At 41.3% G+C, this 22,491-nt stretch overlaps 7 non-coding genes across 7 annotated transcripts; 1 reads left to right on the forward strand and 6 right to left on the reverse strand.

Annotated features, from left to right (window-relative positions):
- Window positions 1–3,573: 3,573 nt before the first annotated feature.
- On the forward strand, window positions 3,574–3,646 carry TRNAV-UAC (transfer RNA valine (anticodon UAC)). The gene has a single exon. It is a non-coding gene; the product is annotated as a tRNA-Val (tRNA).
- A 13,080-nt stretch (window positions 3,647–16,726) lies between these two features.
- Window positions 16,727–16,798, reverse strand: TRNAC-GCA (transfer RNA cysteine (anticodon GCA)). Its single transcript has one exon. It is a non-coding gene; the product is annotated as a tRNA-Cys (tRNA).
- Window positions 16,799–18,172: 1,374 nt separating this feature from the next.
- Window positions 18,173–18,244, reverse strand: TRNAC-GCA (transfer RNA cysteine (anticodon GCA)). Its single transcript has one exon. It is a non-coding gene; the product is annotated as a tRNA-Cys (tRNA).
- Window positions 18,245–19,983: 1,739 nt separating this feature from the next.
- Window positions 19,984–20,055, reverse strand: TRNAC-GCA (transfer RNA cysteine (anticodon GCA)). Its single transcript has one exon. It is a non-coding gene; the product is annotated as a tRNA-Cys (tRNA).
- A 608-nt stretch (window positions 20,056–20,663) lies between these two features.
- On the reverse strand, window positions 20,664–20,735 carry TRNAC-GCA (transfer RNA cysteine (anticodon GCA)). The gene has a single exon. It is a non-coding gene; the product is annotated as a tRNA-Cys (tRNA).
- Window positions 20,736–21,343: 608 nt separating this feature from the next.
- Window positions 21,344–21,415, reverse strand: TRNAC-GCA (transfer RNA cysteine (anticodon GCA)). The gene has a single exon. It is a non-coding gene; the product is annotated as a tRNA-Cys (tRNA).
- A 328-nt stretch (window positions 21,416–21,743) lies between these two features.
- On the reverse strand, window positions 21,744–21,815 carry TRNAC-GCA (transfer RNA cysteine (anticodon GCA)). Its single transcript has one exon. It is a non-coding gene; the product is annotated as a tRNA-Cys (tRNA).
- Window positions 21,816–22,491: the final 676 nt, after the last annotated feature.

The following is a 22,491-nucleotide window of genomic DNA, read 5'->3' on the forward strand; positions in this document are numbered from 1 at the left end:
CTATGTTGCTATCTTACTATGATATTGTTGGAAAGTATATCATTTTCAAATCTTTTCATCTCTTGCATCAGGTATATAAGATATAAGTGAGTCCCTCATCCTCTTAAATGTGAAAGGAGATGATGTACTGTACACTACCTCACTTTGACAGAGTCAATACAGCTTGACCCCATACCTTAACCTGCTGAAAGGTAAATACTGCCTGAATATTAACCATCATTTTAACTGCATCAATGCAAATATAATGCTACTGGGTGCAGACTTCCTAAAATAAGTTAGAGAGATGCTTTACAAGTCACTTCAATGAGAGATTTCTCTAGTCATCCCTGCTGGAAATAGAGGGATAGCAAGGGCGGGTGTTTTGCTAAATATCAGAGGCAATTGGTGACTTTTTATAATATCCACCAGCAAGATCAAAGCTAAAAAACTAGTTTTAAATAAGTTATAAGATCACAGACATGTGAACATGGCTTTTTGATGCCAAGAACTGCCATGAACAAGGGAGAACCACCATGTTTGCAGGCACCTAGGTGTCAACCTATTGGGATGGATGGATGTCTTTATTTAGGATGACAACAAAAAGTGTTCAATAGGTTATCAGGGTGCTATCAAAGATAGTGACAAATTGTCAAAGGTTGACACTGCTACTAAAGCATACAAATGAAACATTTTAACACAAAAAGGTAAGAATATGTTAAAAAAAAAAAAAAGTGTGCAAATGTTTCACTTTTTTTCTTCCAACCTACATAGCAATAACTTGAACCACCCAACTCCCCCAAAACAAACTCTAAAAAACATAGTTCGGCTGATTAACACTGCACAGTACAATACGTCAATCTGGCTGTTAGTTTAATGGCAGTTTTTGTTGTGGTGGAATGAAAGCAGAAGACTGTGTGACAGTCTTACTAGAAGGAGCTATAAAATACTTAAACAATACCCTGTCTCGCTCACAATGGAGTGTGAGAAAATGACAACCTCAGAAGCATGTGATTCTTGTGATTAGCCAATCACAGGAATGGCATGACATAGTTGGGTCATCACCATTAGTTCCCATGTTCTGTTTTGGTTGCAAGGCAGTTTGTTGCACAAGGAGCCATTCAGTATCGATGCACAGACATGCACACTGCTACAGAAGACATACCATCACAATAGGTTGTCTATTTATATACCTCTCTTATTTCCTGATGGCGTGGAACATCAAGGAGGGCTAAACAGGTTAAACATGAATGCTTAAGGCAATCCTGAATATAAGACAAGGTTTGAGGGTGGGCAATCTAGAAGCTTCAATAGTTCTTTCTGTTGCCAAATTACCTGATTCTAGATAAAACCCCCTACAAACACATTAATGCTTTATATATAATAATAATAATAATAAAAAACAACATTTGGCCTAGGTAACTTCCATCTGTAAGCAATCAACAGCATACCTGTTTCAGTAATGGTGAATTCCTTTGATCCATATTTCTTAGGAGAGAAAAGGGAACTTATATCCAGTCTTGCATTCATTCCCAACCCTGAAATAGACGCATGAGAAGCAAATGTCTGAAAGAAATATTTTGTCTTCGAGATCTATTTAGTCCACTTAAATTGCATTCAACATAACACACTGGCTGCTAAGAGATTGCCCACAGACCTGATAACATCTGTGTTATGAAATGCCGGAGAACGCTGGGCTGTGTTGTCTCAAAAGCTTAAGAACAACATGAGCCTTGCAGCAGATGGTGTCTCAATATAAGAAGGGGTTTTTTTTCTATTTATTCGATGGAGCTACGGTTAACACTATCCATCCTGTACATTAACTCATGGAGTCGAGAGAGAGAGAGAGACAACCCAAACGAAAGGATGCTCAGAAATAATTGGCTGTTTCTGTGTGCTCATGTGACTACTTTGAGATCTATTTAATAGGCAAATCAAAACACATGAATACCAAATAAGCTACACACTTACCCATTTTTAAACATTGTCATCAGTTGTCATACATAAACAGGCTTTGAATTTTGAATGGCCAAGTGGTCCAATTAGTAATGTTGCATTATTCAGTGCTTTTTTTTTTTTACATATTATCTTATACCCCTGGACAATTTTCTGACTGGCAGATTTAAGTGGTTCACACAGAAATCCCTGCAGGGGCAGGAAGTGCTATTTTTGTCTGATGTTTCCCTTTTTGTCTGAAATTTTCCTCACCAAAGTCTCAGTCTCAATAGGGTAAGATAGCCCCTTACATCTCCAAAATAAGCACACTGACAAAACAAAAGCCCCCAGAACACATGGGATCACCCTACTTTAACAACCATTAGGAAGCTTATAGTCAAAAAGCGACCTGGGATTTATTTTTTAGAGGCACAAGGCACACTCATAATTAGTTTCCATAGTCTCTTCATGATTGTATATATATTATTTTAGTACTATTAAACAAACTATACCAAAAGTAAGCTGGCAAGAAGGTTTTGTCGATGGCATAGCAGTTCCTTTTTTCATAATTCTGCAATATTTTGGAAAATTTTATATGGAGAAAGGGTACAAAGCGATGTATAAGAAGGGTCAGACACACAGGCAGAGCGCTGTACAAACAGGTATAATTCATGCTAACAAAATTAATTTTAATCAAACAGAAATCACACAAGGGAGAATTAACCAGCTGTGACTTTTGCTCCGATCCCAGGAGATGTAATTATCTTACATTACTGCTGCCAAGGTGAAAGTGGTACAGTATACATGTATGTTTGGTGGAAGGAACTAAAATTGAGCTTGCATGCTAAATTTAGTCAACCAAGCATAAGACAAACTTAAAATTCTACTGTCTTAATGGAATCTGAGGGTATAAAGTACTCAAAGTTTCATTCATAAGATAAACTGACAATGATGCCACCTACTTGAGAAAGAATGGAATTGAATCCAATCTATATGCATGCTATAACAAAATACTATAGCATCACTAAATACTAAATACCCGGCAAAACGCATGTCGGGTGGTAGATTGTAGCAACATACGGGTCTATTTTTAGTATATTTGGTACTAGAAGACCATGCGGTGTATTCATTTTAAGGTAATTTAGTATTTTATGATTAATAATTTCTACTCTCTTGGACCGACTTATGCCTACACTTGAACTCCCATGATTCACTACAAGACTGGTGCTGCTCGGGAATCATGGGTATTGTAGTTCGTCAAAGCTTCCTTTTCCCATCGACTTCATTAGGACGACATGGGCTGTGTGAGCGCCACCGTTTGTTCTATTTAAGAAATTGCACCTCACGCTGCTATTTATTAAATCATTATTAGCATGATTGAATGAGAAGGGAGTGCTGCAGTATCAGGCGGTATGACGCAAATTTGATTACGCTTATTATTGTCCTTAGTAACGAAAAGGTATGTAATCATTTTTATGTCCATGACGCACTCTGAAACAGCAAACATTTGAAATCTTTTCGCGCAAGACTTCTGAGAAGGAGACATTGTTAGAGTTTTTCTGTGGTTATCAAAATAAACAAAACAAAATATGCAAACTGGTCTAGTGTGAGTAGTCGCGGAAGTAGTAGCTGTGCGAGATTCTTCAGCTGTTATATATGTCGGGTTCCATAGTGTAGTGGTTATCACGTCTGCTTTACACGCAGAAGGTCCTGGGTTCGAGCCCCAGTGGAACCATTTTGTTTTTTAAACTATAAATAAATAAAACTAATTCCAGAACAACGACAAAGTATTTTTTAAGCACTATGCACAATTATAAACACCATGCAGCATCAAAACATGAAAATATTTATAGGGGTTGGGATCTAATGTTTGCTTTTTACAAGTGCTATGTGTATGGTTCTCTATGGTGACATAGTTGTGGTTATTTACACTTCAGATTCAATATACATAGAAAATCTGCGGTTTTCCTATAAACATTTCTGTAAACTGGTATTAGCTATACAGTTTTGTCACAACTATTAGTAGTAGTTCTCTAAAATTGCACAAAACACAGATGGTGCTCGAATTTCCATTAGGGAACTACATTAGAAAGATTTACTACTGAGTAATAGACGTGCAAATGGACCAAAAAACATTTGGACAAGTCTTTTGGTTTATTTGTGGCCCATTCATTTTCGGTCAACGATTTTAGTTCCATTCGGTGTGGCCGAAAATTCAGGGGCATTTTTTATTCAGGTACGAAATTCGTCATTCACTCACACTCTTATTCTCGCTCTCTCTCGCTCTCTATATGTTTCCATTCCTACTCTGTGGACCACTTACGCTTCTGCCCACCACTTCCTCTTTTGTGTCTTCTTCTGCATCTTCTTCTAAATTTTCTTTTTCTCTTCTCTATTCCATCTTCGATCGTCAATCCTTAATCTTCTTACTTCGTTCGCACCTCCTCGGACATAACCTTCCAACTTCCGCTAGAATGGCGGCACACCCAGATCCTCCAAACGGGGAAGAGGACGTCACTGCAAGTGCTGCCATATTGCCCTCATGTGAACTGAGGGCAATATGGCGGCGCTTGCAGTGATGTCCTCTGCCCCGATTGGAGGATTGAAAAGGTCACTGTAGCACCGCCATTTTGACTGAAGATGCAGGGTTATGTCCGGAGAGGTACGGACAAAGAAAGAAGATTAAGGATTAAAGATTGAAGAAGAAGATGCAAAAGAAGATAAGGAAGAAGGTGCAGAAGTGGTTGGCAGAAGCAGAAATGGTTGGCAAACAAGGTAGGAAAACATTTAGCGAGCATGAGAGAGAGTGAACAAGAATGAGAGAGAGTGAGAGTGTGAGCGAATGTGGGTCTGAGGAATCACTGAATTTATTATTATTAGTATAATTATCTTACATTTATATAGCACCAACAATTCATGCAGCGCTTAATACAATACATATATTCAAGGGCTATGACAAGACTAGAATTGACAGACTATGACAAACCGATACATTAGGTGAAGAGGACCCTGCTCACAAGCTTGTTTGGGTTTCGGTGTGGCAGAGCCTGTCCTGGTGTGTGTGTGTTTGGGTATCGGTGTTGTAGAGCCTGTCCTGATGTGCGTTTTTGGGTGTTGGTGTGGCAGAGCCTGTCCTGGTATGTGTGTTTTTGGGTGTTGGTGTGGCAGAGCCTATCCTGGTGTGTGTGTCTTGGTGTCGGTGTGGCAACCTCTATCCTTGTGTGTATGTCTGTGTGTCCGTGTGGCAGAGCCTGTCCTGGTGTGTGTGTTTGGGTCTTGGTATGGCAGAGCTGGTCCTGGTGTGTGTGTTTGGCAGAGCCGGTCCTGGTGTGTGTTTGGGTGTCGGTGTGGCAGAGCCTGTTCTGGTGTGGTTTCTTGGCCCAGAAATCAGTGAGAGGAAAAGTAAAGGTTTTGTGTTATTTAATATATTTTAATCTGCATATTTTATTGAAAAGGATTATTGGCACTAAATTGTGGCTCCAGGCGTCCCGTGTTTTTTTGTGTACTGATGTTCTACCAATTACATCACATAAGATTCTATCCTTTATTATCTGCCTCGCACTGATGTTTTCATTATCCAGTACACATCGACAATAAGGAGTTTAGATTCTGTCTATTTTAATCCTCAACACCAGGCCCATGATACTCTTAATCTGCCCAAAAGAAGTATTTTTTAATAAAATGTGAGACATAAATTATATATCATACAATCACTTCATAAACACATACCAAATACACTGCATTTATAGTTTGAAGAAAATATGCTTTTTTACCATTTGCCAAATTTAAAAAAAATGTCCCTCGATTTGAAAAATCCAGTCATCCTAGGTTAGTAGGAGAGATTGTTAATGGTGTTAATGGTGATAGTGGAGTGAAGATGGAAGGAGGGAAGATAATGAGTTCAGTTTTAGAAAGCTTAGGTAGATTTTGGTATCATCTGCATACAGTGGCAACTCTAGAAACAATATATAGGGGGGGCACACAAGATACCACAGTCAAATTGGGGGGGCATTAATAATTTCCACCATTAAATCATACCACTGAAAACACACACACACATATATATATATATATATTTTGCCAAAAGTAATGTGCTATGGAATGATACTTTTGTTATTGGACAATACAATACTTGATCATTCAACATGGGAAGCCTGAAGCCACAATTTAGTACGACTAATCCTTGAAATCCTTTAAACACAATACCTTAACTTTTCCACTAAATGATTTCAGGGCCTAATATTAGTCCCTGCTGCCGATATATATATAAATATATATATAAATATTAGACCCTGCTGCCGATAGCAGGTATAGATCAACACATTAACACACAAACCCAGCTTTGCATGTATAGATCAATTGAAATTCACTTGTGATCTCAGCACTGAAGGTATATATCAAATAAACAGAATCAGACATACAAATCCTGTATTTGCAGGTATACAATAATAATATATGAAATGTAGCATTGCAGGTATAGATCAAATCAATACATGGAAACAGCATTGCAGGTATTAACCAACTGAACAAGACATACAAACCCTGTATGGAAACATAGCATAGCAGATATGGATCTACAGAAGAACACACAAACCAAGCTTTGCAGGTACAGATCAATTGGAATTCACATAAAAACACGGCATTAAAGGTATATTTAAAACCCCCTAAATTACAGGGATAGATCACAGGTTGCAAACCCCAACCACGCTACCCACATAGAACCTGGCCAGCACCCAGATAACACACATAAGATTTGCCATCTTTGTCCCATATACACCCTGCCTGTGCCATCTTGGTCCCCAAGGCTCAAACATCCTGCTAGTGCCATCTTTGCCCTTCCACAATTATACATCTATGATACACACAAACACATTAACTCATGCTCTCCCTCATTCAGACAAATCATCCATTTTAAGAAACTACACCCCTTGGAGCTTCAAATGAGGGGCTACATGTATTTCTAGGACAAAAGTTGAGTGCACAAATAATGATGGAATATGTCGCTTTGGCTTGAAAATATGTTTTTTCTAATCATAGCGACATGTTCATTTGTGTCTTGCACACTCCAGGTTTGTATTAGAAACACATGCAGCCCCTCATTTGATGCACCAAGGGATGTCGTTTTTGCAAATGTGTACTTTTTGTGCCATAATTTAACTTCCTACGTGAGCAGTAATGCCACGTCAAGGCTTCAACCCTAATTACTGATCATTCACACGCCTTTCATATCTCCATTCACTCACAGAAGCACACGCCATTCTTTCCATACATTTACTCACAGTAGCACACACCATTCTTTCCCCTTACAATCCCAAAGAAATGATGGTAAAGGGAGAAGAAAAAATCACTTTTACAGCAAAAATAAGTTTTGCAGTAAAAATGCAAGGTTACTCACGTACCGCACAGGCTAAATGGCTGATTTTAATAATATTTGCAGTTCATCAGGATTTCAAAAATTGCCTCCCTCTACCGTTGGCTAAATTTAACCCCATGATCAAAGGGATCATAGGATTAAAAATTAGTATCGGCCATTTTTAAAAAGGGAATGTGACTTTTTATAGCTATATGATCGCTGTGGTAACATTGGCTACCACAGTGATCATTTAGCTAGAATACTTAAACTTTTTTTTTTTTTTTTTTAAAGTTAAACTACTTTATGTTTGAATAATTTAATTTGGGGGTTTCTAGGCAATTTTGATCTTTTTTTATCTGCCTTTAGAGACCCCCAAATTATTTTTTTTACATTTTTATTTTTTTAACTTAACATATACCGTTGGAAAGGTGAGGCGATTACCTTTCCAATGGTATATGTTGGGGGTATGTAGCTGCTCAGATGCCTGAGATACAGGCATCTAAGCAGCATGCCCCCATACCTCTTTAACTGACAATTGTCAGTTGTTAATAAAGTTGCGCGGTGACGTCATCGCGCCCCGGGGGTGGCCCCGGTGATGCCCTTCAGTGTGAGGGGCAGATCGCCGGGGTAGGTGTTGATGGAGGTCCACAGACCTCCATCAAGGTAAGATAGTGCTAGTGACGGCATGGTGCCGTCGTTAGCACCTGACTGGGACTGCTAGCGACGGCACCATGCAAATTCGGTGGGGGGGAAACAGGGGGGGCAAGGAATAACCTAGGGGGGGCAATTGCCCCCCCTTGCCCCCCTGTAGCGACGCCACTGTCTGCATATATATGATACTAGAGGCCAAATGAGTTGATTAGTTTGCCAAGAGATTAAGTACTGTATAAAGAAAGGACAGCAGAGGGCCAAGGACTGAACCTTGTGGGACGCCAACCGAAAGTGAAAGGGGTGATGATGTTTTGACAGAGAAGGAATGGTTAGACAGATACGAGGAGATCCAGGAGAGAGCTGTATCTTGAATGGCTATAGAAGCAAGTAAGTCAAAAGCAGCAGAGATATCCAAGAGTATTCGAATGAAGAAGTGACCCTTTACTTAGGCAGAGAGCAAGTCATTGGAGACTTTTGTTAGAGCCGTTTCAGTAGAGGGGAGGGGTTTGAAACCAGACTGTAGAGGATCAAGGAGGGAATAAGAGGAGAGTTGGTAAGGCAATTGTACACAATTTCAAGAAACTTAGAGGTAAAAGGACGCAGAGAGATAGGGCGGTAGTTTTTTAGATTTTTTAGAAAGGGTGTGATTAGCGTATGCTTGAAGGCTGTTGGTACAGCTCCAGATGATAGAGAAAGATTAAAAAGGAGGGTAAGTAACGGACCAAGGGATGGATATAGAGACTTTGTGAGGTGTGATGGGACAGGGTCAAGGAGACAGGTTGTTGGGTAAGAGGAAGAAAGAAGAATTTACCAAAATACGATAAAGTTGCAATACATACGAATCCAAATGCACAAATATCTCTCTAAACTTTCTTCTCTGAATCATGTGGTCATTTCAATTTTAAATATATGAGGCCTGTGCAACTTTATACATTTTAGTGTAATGGATGGTGAGAAACACTTTATATTTCAGATCAAATCATAACTCTATAACAATTGGAAGGAATGCTCCACCACCAAGCTACTGTATACCCCCATTTGTATTCTTTTGCTGTTCCTTTTTATTTTTATGCTCAGATTTTTATACTTGTAAGTTTAAATGGGAGATTAATTTTTTGTTCATCTTTTAATTTTCTCCATTAATTGTGTGATCCTATTCCTTTTTGAAATTAAGTGGATCTTTCATCCGAAAGAAACAGTTGACCCAAAATAACCATATGTTCTTTGAACCATATGACCCTGAATTGATTTGTGGTCCACAGCTGATACGAAGATCATTTTGATTCTCTGAGACTCAATTAAAAGTACACAGGAAACAGGGGGCACCCGGATTTGAACCAAGGACCTCTCGATCTAAAAAAACATCGAATGCTCTACCACTGAGCTATACCCCCATTGGCCTTGTTCTGCTGAGATACCAGGGTTCGTTTTTATTTTTAGGCTCAAATTTTTATGCTTGTAAGATTTTATGGAAAATTTCGTTTTTCTTGGTCATTTAATTTGGTCTCTGAGTCGTTTGATCCTGTTTCTTTTTTAAATTAAGAGGATCTTTGGCTCTTCTTACCTTACGATGTGATCAATGGTGAGAAGCAGCTGACCTAAAGGAAAAGAGGCTCCATGGGGTAAAGGAAAAGAGGCTCCATGGGGTAAAGCTGATGGTCTAACCCTAAGAATAAAGATTGCACAAACTAAATTTCCCATTAAAACTTACAAAAAGATTGCACAAACACAGAGGCTGCTCTAGTTTGAGGGAAATCGCAATCTACATTAGATAGATCTACTACATTTTTCATGGTCATTTAATTTGGTCTCTGAGCCTACTACATGTGATCTTTTCAATTTAAAATAGATAAGAGCTCCGTATCTTTATACTACTACATGTGATCTTTTCAATTTAAAATTGATAAGACCTCTGTCTAAGATTTAATGGGAAATTTAGTTTTTCTTGGTCATTTAATTTAGTCTCTGAGCGTACTACATGTGATCTTTTCAATTTTAAATTGATAAGACCTCAGTGTCTTTATACCTTCTAGCGGCCTTTGAACCTTGTTCTGTGAATCATATGACCCTAATTTGATTTGGATCTGATTATTTTCTATGCCTGTTTATTCTTTGTGGTCCACAGCTGACACGAAGATCATTTTGATTCTCTGAGACTCAACAGGGGGCACCCGGATTTGAACCAAGGACCTCTCGATCTGCAGTCGAATGCTGCTGAGATACCAGGGTTCGTTTTTATTTTTAGGCTCAGATTTTTATGCTTTTAAGATTTAATGGGAAATTTAGTTTTTCTTGGTCATTTAATTTAGTCTCTGAGCGTACTACATGTGATCTTTTCAATTTAAAATTGATAAGACCTCCGTATCTTTATACCTTCTAGCGGCTTTTGAACCTTGTTCTGTGAATCATATGACCCTAATTTGATTTGGACCTGATTCTTCTCTATGCCTGTTTATTCTTTGTGGTCCACAGCTGATACGAAGATCATTTTGATTCTCTGAGACTCTTCTCTCCCCCGGCAGAAACGCCGGCACCGCAGACTGGAATACGAAGCGGCCGCTCGCGCACGCGGCCGCTTCATGAATATTTATGAGGCTGACCGCCGGCTGGATTCCGCTGCGTCGCTATGGCGACGTAGGACGCATTCACGTCCCAGACGTCGGGGAACGCCCCCCCGGGCTATTTAAACCTCTAGCACAGTATCCTCAGTGCTCAGTTATACTGATTCTCTCCGTATATCGTGAGCTCCTCCTGTATTTCATTAATTACCTTATCCTTGTCCTCCCGGTATCCGACCCTGGTCTGCTAAACGGCTTCCCGTGTTTTCTCTGGTATCCTGACTCTGGCTCTCCCTGCTACGTTGTGTTCTTCTGGCATCCTGACCCCGGCTATCCAACCGACTACATGTACCTCTGGCATCCTGACTTTGGCTATCCATACCGACTACGTGTACCTCTGGCGTCCCGACCCTGGTCTGCTTAACGGCTTCTCTCTGACCACTCGTGCTTACAGTTACACTACCAAGTGCCCTGTTACCCTCACCAGGCTCCTTGCGTGTGTTCTGTTTTTGAGCAAGTGTGTTCCAGTCCTGCATATCGGATTCCTCCTGGTAAGACGAACCTTACAGAATAACTGACATGGAATCCGCAGGAATTTCTGATGCTCTTGCAGCAATCGCTGGACAAATTACTGCACTTACTCGTTCCTTCCAGGACCTCCAAACCAGCCATGCGCAAATGCAGCACCAGCTCCATGAACTGCAAACTAACCCTCCTGGTGCTGGGGAACCATCTCCTGCTCCCGCTCCGCTTCCACCAATGGAGGGGGCCTTTGCTGCTGCTGCACCTGAACCCAAGGCTATTCTTCCCGAGCGCTTCTCAGGAGACAGAGCTAGTTATCGTACCTTCATGACGTCCTGCCAGATTCTGTTCTCACTCCAACCCAGAACCTACGCCTCTGATCATGTGAAGGTACGAACAGTGATTTCCTTACTGTCAGGTGAACCACAGATCTGGGCCCATCATTTATTGCGCACCAATAATCCAGTCTTGAACTCGTGGGCCGAATTCAGTCACGCTATGGACATTTTATTCGACGATCCTTTTCGCACTACCTCTGCCCATGCTGCCATACATGCCTTACGTCAAGGGAAGAGACCAGTAGAGGAATATGTGACCGAATTCCGAAGCTTGGCTATGGAGAGCAAGTGGAACGAACCAGCACTGTTAGATCAGTTCCGTCTGGGTCTGGCTGAGGGATTGAAGGATGAACTAGCTCGCGTGGGCATTCCTGATTCCTTGGAAGAGCTTATACACCTGGTCATACAGTTAGAACGCAGATTTCGGGAAAGACGCCTGGAACGCGCAGCTTCAGCCTTTCCTACCCCGAGACGCCACTTCCCTCCTACTGTTCATACTGCCCCTGCTGCTCCTCCGCTCCAGTTTCCAGCGATCATGCCTCCTCCAGAAGAACCTATGCAGATCGGATTGGCACGTGGCCCACTATCAGAAGCCGAGAAAGCCCGTCGTCGGAGGGACAATCTGTGTTTATACTGTGGTCAACCGGGACATCTGATCTCCACCTGTCCACGACGCCCTCCCAAGGGTAAGCCCGCACATGATAAAGTCTGCCTAAGTTCCTTCCCTAAAGACGGTTCTCCTCATCTGTACATCTCCTTGTTTTTACAGTGGACCGATAATTCTACCACCGTTTCTGCCATTGTCGACTCTGGAGCCAGCAGTTGCTTCATGGACCAGGACTTTGCCAAGCAACTGCACATACCAACTGTAATAAAGTCGGCTCCTATACACATACAAGTGGTCGACGGGTCTCCCCTATCTACTGGACCCGTTATACACAAAACATCACCACTTCATGTTCTATTGGGGAATAATCATACGGAATACTTGAACTTTGACCTTATTCCATCACCCATGTTTCCAGTGATCCTTGGCCTACCCTGGTTAAGACTACATAATCCTACGATTGATTGGTCCAAGGGGACCCTCTCATTCCAATCCCTGTTTTGCCGCAACCATTGCCTAACAGACCATCCTACACTTCTATTGCTTCCCGAGTGTTCGTCTTCTCCTCCTGATCCACGTATTCCTAAACAATATGCAGACTTCAGGGATGTTTTCGACAAGAAGGGAGCCGACACACTTCCTCCACAAAGGACTTACGACTGTCCCATTGATCTCCTCCCGGGCGCTCCCATTCCATTCAGCAGGATATTCCCATTATCCGAACCAGAATTACAGCACTTTAAGGATTATATCCAAGAGAATCTAGCTAAGGGGTTCATCCGACCTTCCACTTCTCCAGCAGGCGCAGGAATCTTTTTCGTAGAAAAGAAAGATGGGAGTCTGCGACCATGTGTAGATTATCGAGAACTAAACAAGATCACCATTAAAAATAGATATCCGTTACCTCTCATTCCAGAACTCCTGGATCGACTCAAAAATGCGCAGATCTTTTCCAAGATTGATCTCCGAGGGGCTTATAATTTGGTCCGCATACGTAAGGGAGACGAATGGAAGACCGCTTTCCGAAGTCGATATGGACATTTTGAATATCGTGTAATGCCCTTCGGGCTCTGCAAAGCCCCTGCCACCTTTCAACATTTTTTAAATGACGTCTTTCGAGACTATCTGGATGTCTTTATGGTGGTCTATTTGGACGATATTCTCATATTCTCATCAAACCTGTCTGATCACCGTGACCAGGTCAAAATGGTTCTCGAACGTCTACGCACACATCACCTCTATGCCAAGCTGGAGAAATGCCAATTTGAAGCTGATCAGGTAGAATTCCTGGGGTTCATCATTATGCCTGGAAACCTACAGATGGATCCTAAAAAAGTGTCAGCTATCTTAGAGTGGCCAGTACCTTCGGATAAAAAAGGGGTCCAACGTTTTATTGGCTTTGCGAACTACTATCGCAAATTTATTAGGAATTTCTCTCACGTTATTGCACCTATCACCAGGTTGACCCGTCAATACTCCCGTTTTGCCTGGACACCGGAAGCACAGAATGCGTTCGACAATCTCAAACAACACTTCACCACTGCTCCCATCCTTATTCAACCCATGATGGCGGAACCGTTCCATTTGGAGGTGGATGCTTCGGATCTAGCGGTAGGAGCAGTCCTGTCCCAAAGACATGGGGAGAAACAAAGTTTGCATCCTGTGGCTTACTACTCGTGTAAACTCACCCCGGCCGAGATGAACTATAGTGTGGGGGACAGAGAATTACCGGCCATAAAACAGGCCCTGGACACCTGGCGTCATCTGCTGGAAGGGACTAAACATCCAGTAACGGTATATACCGACCATCGGAACCTGGAATATCTCCGCTCCGCACGGCGACTGTGCCCTAGGCAAGCTCGGTGGGCTCTCTTCTTCACGAGATTCAATCTACACATCACGTATCGCCCTGGATCCCGCAATACCAAAGCAGATGCCTTGTCTCGGTTATCTCCTGTATCGAGTGGTCCCGAGACCCAACCGGACACTATTCTCCCCTCTAGTCTCTTCCTCACACATCAACCATCTCTCATGGACTTTATTCGCTCCTTATCCCGCAGAGCAGTAGTCCCGAGAACTAATCCTCCTGTTCGTCGTACCCGAAACCTACTATACTACCGTGATAAGATATTTGTACCGACCCCAGCTCGTTTAAAGGTTTTACAAACATGTCATGATTCTCTCCTCTCCGGACATGGGGGCATTAAGAAGACCACAGACCTCGTTCGACGCCAATTCTGGTGGCCGTTGCTGGATCAAGATGTGACCTCATTTGTCCGTTCATGCACCACCTGCGCTCGTACCAAGACCCTACGTAGAAAACCTATGGGCCTTCTCCGTCCATTACCTACTCCTTCGGCTCCCTGGTCTGAAATCTCTATGGACTTTATTGTAGATTTACCACCCTCCAAGAAACACGACACAATCTTGGTGGTGATCGATAGATTCACCAAAATGGCACACTTTATTCCCACCATTGGCATTCCTTCCGCTTCTACCACAGCCACCTTGTTCCTGGATACAGTGTTCCGGCTTCATGGATTACCACAAACCATCACTTCAGACCGGGGAGTACAATTCACGTCTCGTTTCTGGAAGGTGTTCTGCCGCAAACTGCACATTCGTCCCACTTTGTCCACGGCGTTTCATCCACAAACCAACGGTCAGACCGAACGTCTAAATCAAATATTGGAACATTATTTAAGATGTTACACAACGCACCTTCAGAATGATTGGCTCCAATTCCTCCCTTCTGCAGAATTCACCTACAACAATCAAAAACAGCGATCTATAAAGATGTCACCATTCTTCGCGAACTATGGTTATCACCCTATCATGATTCCAGGTCTGCCAACCGAACCCACAATTCCTAGGATTCCGGATCGAGTCACCGCATTAACAAGGCAATTTCGAGTCCTGAAGCAGAATTTAATCAAGGCTCGGAAGGCCTACAAATTATATGCGGACCGCCATCGTTCCAATCCCCCTACTTACCACTGCGGCGACAAGGTCTGGCTATCCACAAGTCATTTGCGCTTACAGATCCCTTCTAAGAAACTGGGACCTAAGTTCATCGGCCCATACAGGATCACAAAAATCATCAACCCAGTGACAGTGCAGTTGAAACTTCCCTCTACCTGTCGGGTCCATCCGGTTTTCCATGTGTCACTAGTCAAACCCTGGGTGGCCAATCCTTTTCCTGACCGGGTACCTCCTCCTCCGGCTCCAGTGGTCATCGACGGAGTTGAGGAATACGTGGTACAAAAGGTTGTAGATTCCAGGATCCATCGAGGGCATCTAGAATACCTGATACAATGGAAGGGGTATAGCCCAGAAGAAAGGACCTGGGAACCTGCCAGTCAGGTTCATGCTCCATTGTGTGTTCAGAAGTTTCATAGACTACATCCTCTCAAGCCTGGTCATCCACGCCCCCAGAGGTCGCGTCTTGCGGGGGGATCCTGTAAGGCACCTACCTTGAACGGCTCCCGACCGTCCTCTTCTCTCCCCCGGCAGAAACGCCGGCACCGCAGACTGGAATACGAAGCGACCGCTCGCGCATGCGGCCGCTTCATGAATATTTATGAGGCTGACCGCCGGCTGGATTCCGCTGCGTCGCTATGGCGACGTAGGACGCGTTCACGTCCCAGACGTCGGGGAACGCCCCCCCGGGCTATTTAAACCTCTAGCACAGTATCCTCAGTGCTCAGTTATACTGATTCTCTCCGTATATCGTGAGCTCCTCCTGTATTTCATTAATTACCTTATCCTTGTCCTCCCGGTATCCGACCCTGGTCTGCTAAACGGCTTCCCGTGTTTTCTCTGGTATCCTGACTCTGGCTCTCCCTGCTACGTTGTGTTCTTCTGGCATCCTGACCCCGGCTATCCAACCGACTACGTGTACCTCTGGCATCCTGACTTTGGCTATCCATACCGACTACGTGTACCTCTGGCGTCCCGACCCTGGTCTGCTTAACGGCTTCTCTCTGACCACTCGTGCTTACAGTTACACTACCAAGTGCCCTGTTACCCTCACCAGGCTCCTTGCGTGTGTTCTGTTTTTGAGCAAGTGTGTTCCAGTCCTGCATATCGGATTCCTCCTGGTAAGACGAACCTTACAGACCTCTCGATGTTCAGTCGAATGCTCTACCACTGACCAAAACCCCTGTTGGCATTGTTCTGCTGAGATACCAGGGTTCGTTTTTATTTTTATGCTCAGATTTTTATGCTCAGATTTTTATGCTAATAAGATTTAATAGGAAATTTAGTTTTTCTTGGTCATTTAATTTGATCTCTGAGTCGTTTGATCCTGTTTCTTTTTGAAATTAAGAGGATCTTTGGCTCTTCTTACCTTACAATGTAATAAATGGTGAGAAGCAGCTGACCTAAAGGAAAAGAGGCTACATGGGGTAAAGCTGATGGTCTAACCCTAAGAATAAAGATTGCACAAACAAAATTTCCCTTTAAAACATACAAAAAGACTGCACAAACACTGAGGTTGCTCCAGTTTGAGGGAAATCGCAATCTACATTAGATAGATCTACTACATTTTGCTTGGTCATTTACTTTGGACTCTGAGCCTACTACATGTGATCTTTTCAATTAAAAATTGATAAGACCTCAGTGTCTTTATACCTTCTAGCGGCCTTTGAACCTTGTTCTGTGAATCATATGACCCTAATTGGATTTGGACCTGATTCTTTTCTATGCCTGTTTATTCTTTGTGGTCCACAGCTGATACGAAGATCATTTTGATTCTCTGAGACTCAATTAAAAGTACAAAGGAAAGAGGGGGCACCCGGATTTGAACCAAGGACCTCTTGATCTGCAGTCGAATGCTCTACCACTAAGCTATACCCCCGTTGGCATGGCTGTGCTTGGATACCAGGGTTCATTTTTATTTTTAGGCTCAGATTATTATGCCTGTAAGTTTTAATGGGAAATTTCGTTTTTCTTGGTCATTTAATTTAGTCTCTGAGCGTACTACATGTGATCTTTTTCAATTTAAAATTGATAAGACGTCCGTATCTTTACACCTTCTAGCGGCTTTTGAACTTTGTTCTGTGAATCATATGACCCTAATTTGATTTGGATCTGATTCTTTTCTATGCCTGTTTATTCTTTGTGGTCCACAGCTGACACGAAGATCATTTTGATTCTCTGAGACTCAATTAAAAGGACACAGGAAACAGGGGGCACCCGGATTTGAACCAAGGATCTCTCGATCTGCAGTCGAATGCTGCTGAGATACCACGGTTCGTTTTTATTTTTAGGCTCAGATTTTTATGCTTTTAAGATTTAATGGGAAATTTAGTTTTTCTTGGTCATTTAATTTAGTCTCTGAGCGTACTACATGTGATCTTTTCAATTTAAAATTGATAAGACCTCCGTATCTTTATACCTTCTAGCGGCTTTTGAACCTTGTTCTGTGAATCATATGACCCTAATTTGATTTGGACCTGATTCTTCTCTATGCCTGTTTATTCTTTGTGGTCCACAGCTGATACGAAGATCATTTTCATTCTCTGAGACTCAATTAAAAGTACAGAGGAAGCTGGGGGCACCTGGATTTGAACCAAGGACCACTTGATGTCCAGTTGAATGCTCTACCACTGAGCTATACCCGTGTTGGCGTTGCCCTGCTGAGATACCAAGGTTTGTTTTTATTTTTAGGCTCAGATTTTTATGCTTGTAAGTTTTAATGGGAAATTTAGTTTTTCTTGGTCATTTAATTTGATCTCTGAGCCGTTTGATCCTGTTTCTTTTTGAAATTAAGAGGATCTTTGGCTCTTCTTACCTTACAATGTAATAAATGGTGAGAAGCAGCTGACCTAAAGGAAAAGAGGCTACATGGGGTAAAGCTGATGGTCTAACCCTAAGAATAAAGATTGCACAAACTAAATTTCCCATTAAAACTTACAAAAAGACTGCACAAACACTGAGGTTGCTCCAGTTTGAGGGAAATCGCAATCTACATAAGATAGATCTACTACATTTTTCTTGGTCATTTAATTTGGACTCCGAGCCTACTACATGTGATCTTTTCAATTAAAAATTGATAAGACCTCAGTGTCTTTATACCTTCTAGTGGCCTTTGAACCTTGTTCTGTGAATCATATGACCCTAATTGGATTTGGACCTGATTCTTTTCTATGCCTGTTTATTCTTTGTGGTCCACAGCTGATACGAAGATCATTTTGATTCTCTGAGACTCAATTAAAAGTACAAAGGAAAGAGGGGGCACCTGGATTTGAGCCAAGGACCTTTTGATCTGCAGTCGAATGCTCTACCACTAAGCTATACCCCCGTTGGCATGGCTGTGCTTGGATACCAGGGTTCATTTTTATTTTTAGGCTCAGATTATTATGCTTGTAAGTTTTAATGGGAAATTTCGTTTTTCTTGGTCATTTAATTTGATCTCTGAGTCGTTTGATCCTGTCTCTTTTTGAAATTAAGAGGATCTTTGGCTCTTCTTACCTTACGATGTAATCAATGGTGAAAAGCAGCTGACCTAAAGGAAAAGAGGCTCCATGGGGTAAAGCTCATGGTCTAACCCTAAGAATAAAGATTGTACAAACTAAATTTCCCATTAAAACTTACAAAAAGATTGCACAAACACAGAGGCTGCTCCAATTTGAGGGAAATTGCAATCTACATTAGATAGCTCTACTAAATTTTTCTTTGTCATTTAATTTGGTCTCTGAGCCTACTACATGTGATATGAAGATCATTTTGATTCTCTGAGACTCAATTTAAAGTACACAGGAAACAGGAGGCACCCGGATTTAAACCAAGGACTTCTTGATCTACAGTCGAATGCTCTACCACTGAGTTATACCCCAGTTGGCATTGTTCTGCTGAGATACCAGGGTTCGTTTTTATTTTTAAGCTTAGATTTTTATGCTTGGAAAAGAGGCTTCATGGGGTACAAAAAATTTGCACAAACACAGAGGCAGCTCCAATTTGAGGGAAATCGCAATCTACATTAGATAGATCTACTACATTTTTCTTGGTCATTTAATTTGGACTCTGAGCCTACTACATGTGACCTTTTCAATTAATTATTGATAAGACCTCCGTATCTTTATACTACTACATGTGATCTTTTCAATTTAAAATTGATAAGATCTCCATATCTTTATACCTTCTAGCGGCTTTTGAACCTTGTTCTGTGAATCATATGACCCTAATTTGATTTGGACCTGATTCTTCTCTATGCCTGTTTATTCTTTGTGGTCCACAGCTGATACGAAGATCATTTTGATTCTCTGAGACTCAATTAAAAGTACAGAGGAAACTGGGGACACCTGGATTTGAACCAAGGACCTCTCGATGTCCAGTCGAATGCTCTACCACTGACCAAAACCCCTGTTGGTATTGTTCTGCTGAGATACTAGGGTTCGTTTTTATTTTTATGCTCAGATTTTTATGCTCAGATTTTTATGCTAATAAGATTTAATGGGAAACTTAGTTTTTCTTGGTCATTTAATTTGATCTCTGAGTCGTTTGATCCTGTTTCTTTTTGAAATTAAGAGGATCTTTGGCTCTTCTTACCTTACAATGTAATCAATATTGAGAAGCAGCTGACCTAAAGGAAAAGAGACTACATGGGGTAAAGCTGATGGTCTAACCCTCAGAATAAAGATTGCACAAACTAAATTTCCCATTAAAACTTACAAAAAGACTGCACAAACACTGAGGTTGCTCCAGTTTGAGGGAAATCGCAATCTACATTAGATAGATCTACTACATTTTTATTGGTCATTTAATTTGGTCTCTGAGCCTACTACATGTGATCTTTTCAATTTAAAATAGATAAGAGCTCCATATCTTTATACTACTACATGTGATCTTTTCAATATAAAATTTTTAAGACCTCTGTATCTTTATACCTTCTAGCGGCCTTTGAACCTTGTTCTGTGAATCATATGACCCTAATTTGATTTGCTCCTGATTCTTTTCTATGCCTGTTTATTCTTTGTGGTCCACAGCTGATACGAAGATCATTTTGATTCTCTGAGACTCAATTAAAAGTACACAGGAAACAGGGGGCACCCGGATTTGAACCAAGGACCTCTTGATCTGCAGTCGAATGCTCTACCACTGAGCTATACCCCTGTTGGCAGTGTGCTGCTGAGATACCAGGGTTTGTTTTTATTTTTAGGCTCAGATTTTTATGCTTGTAAGTTTTAATGGGAAATTTAGTTTTTCTTGGTCATTTAATTTGATCTCTGAGTTGTTTGATCCTGTTTCTTTTTGAAATTAAGAGGATCTTTGGCTCTTCTTACCTTACAATGTAATAAATGGTGAGAAGCAGCTGACCTAAAGGAAAAGAGGCTACATGGGGTAAAGCTGATGGTCTAACCCTAAGAATAAAGATTGCACAAACTAAATTTCCCATTAAAACTTACAAAAAGACTGCACAAACACTGAGGTTGCTCCAGTTTGAGGGAAATCGCAATCTACATTAGATAGATCTACTACATTTTTCTTGGTCATTTAATTTGGACTCTGAGCCTACTACATGTGATCTTTTCAATATAAAATTGATAAGACCTCTGTATCTTTATACCTTCTAGCGGCCTTTGAACCTTGTTCTGTGAATCATATGACCCTAATTTGATTTGCTCCTGATTCTTTTCTATGCCTGTTTATTCTTTGTGGTCCACAGCTGATACGAAGATCATTTTGATTCTCTGAGACTCAATTAAAAGTACACAGGAAACAGGGGGCACCCGGGTTTGAACCAAGGACCTCTCGATCTGCAGTCGAATGCTCTACCACTGAGCTATACCCCCATTGGCATTGTGCTGCTGAGATACCAGGGTTTGTTTTTATTTTTAGGCTCAGATTTTTATGCTTGTAAGTTTTAATGGGAAATTTAGTTTTTCTTGGTCATTTAATTTGATCTCTGAGTTGTTTGATCCTGTTTCTTTTTGAAATTAAGAGGATCTTTGGCTCTTCTTACCTTACAATGTAATAAATGGTGAGAAGCAGCTGACCTAAAGGAAATGAGGCTACATGGGGTAAAGCTGATGGTCTAACCCTAAGAATAAAGATTGCACAAACTAAATTTCCCATTAAAACTTACAAAAAGACTGCACAAACACTGAGGTTGCTCCAGTTTGAGGGAAATCGCAATCTACATTAGATAGATCTACTACATTTTTCTTGGTCATTTAATTTGGACTCTGAGCCTACTACATGTGATCTTTTCAATTAAAAATTGATAAGACCTCAGTGTCTTTATACCTTCTAGCGGCCTTTGAACCTTTTTCTGTGAATCATATGACCCTAATTGGATTTGGACCTGATTCTTTTCTATGCCTGTTTATTCTTTGTGGTCCACAGCTGATACGAAGATCATTTTGATTCTCTGAGTCTCAATTAAAAGGACACAGGAAACAGGGGGCACCTGGATTTGAACCAAGGACCTCGCGATCTGCAGTCGAATGCTCTACCACTGAGCTATACCCCCGTTGGCATGGCTGTGCTTGGATACCAGGGTTCATTTTTATTTTTAGGCTCAGATTATTATGCTTGTAAGTTTTAGTGGGAAATTTAGTTTTTCTTGGTCATTTAATTTAGTCTCTGAGCGTACTACATGTGATCTTTTCAATTTTAAATTGATAATACCTCCGTATCTTTACACCTTCTAGCGGCTTTTGAACTTTGTTCTGTGAATCATATGACCCTAATTTGATTTGGACCTGATTCTTTTCTATGCCTGTTTATTCTTTGTGGTCCACAGCTGATACGAAGATCATTTTGATTCTCTGAGACTCAATTAAAAGGACACAGGAAACAGGGGGCACCTGGATTTGAACCAAGGACCTCTCGATCTGCAGTCGAATGCTCTACCACTGAGCTATACCCCCGTTGGCATGGCTGTGCTGAGATACCAGGGTTCGTTTTTATTTTTAGGCTCAGATTTTTATGCTCAGATTTTTATGCTAATAAGATTTAATGGGAAATTTAGTTTTTCTTGGTCATTTAATTTGATCTCTGAGTCGTTTGATCCTGTTTCTTTTTGAAATTAAGAGGATCTTTGACTCTTCTTACCTTACGATGTAATCAATGGTGAAAAGCAGCTGACCTAAAGGAAAAGAGGCCCCATGGGGTAAAGCTCATGGTCTAACCCTAAGAATAAAGATTGTACAAACTAAATTTCCCATTAAAACTTACAAAAAGATTGCACAAACACAGAGGCTGCTCCAATTTGAGGGAAATCGCAATCTACATTAGATAGATCTACTAAATTTTTCTTGGTCATTTAATTTGGTCTCTGAGCCTACTACATGTGATATGAAGATCATTTTGATTCTCTGAGACTCAATTAAAAGTACACAGGAAACAGGAGGCACCCGGATTTAAACCAAGGACTTCTTGATCTACAGTCGAATGCTCTACCACTGAGTTATACCCCAGTTGGCATTGTTCTGCTGAGATACCAGGGTTCGTTTTTATTTTTAGGCTTAGATTTTTATGCTTGGAAAAGAGGCTTCATGGGGTACAAAACATTTGCACAAACACAGAGGCAGCTCCAATTTGAGG

This window comes from Sceloporus occidentalis, unplaced genomic scaffold (genome assembly GCF_023333645.1).
Source record: "Sceloporus occidentalis isolate IW3139 unplaced genomic scaffold, rSceOcc1.0.p SCAF_43, whole genome shotgun sequence".
In the NCBI taxonomy this organism is placed as follows: Eukaryota; Metazoa; Chordata; class Lepidosauria; order Squamata; family Phrynosomatidae; genus Sceloporus; species Sceloporus occidentalis.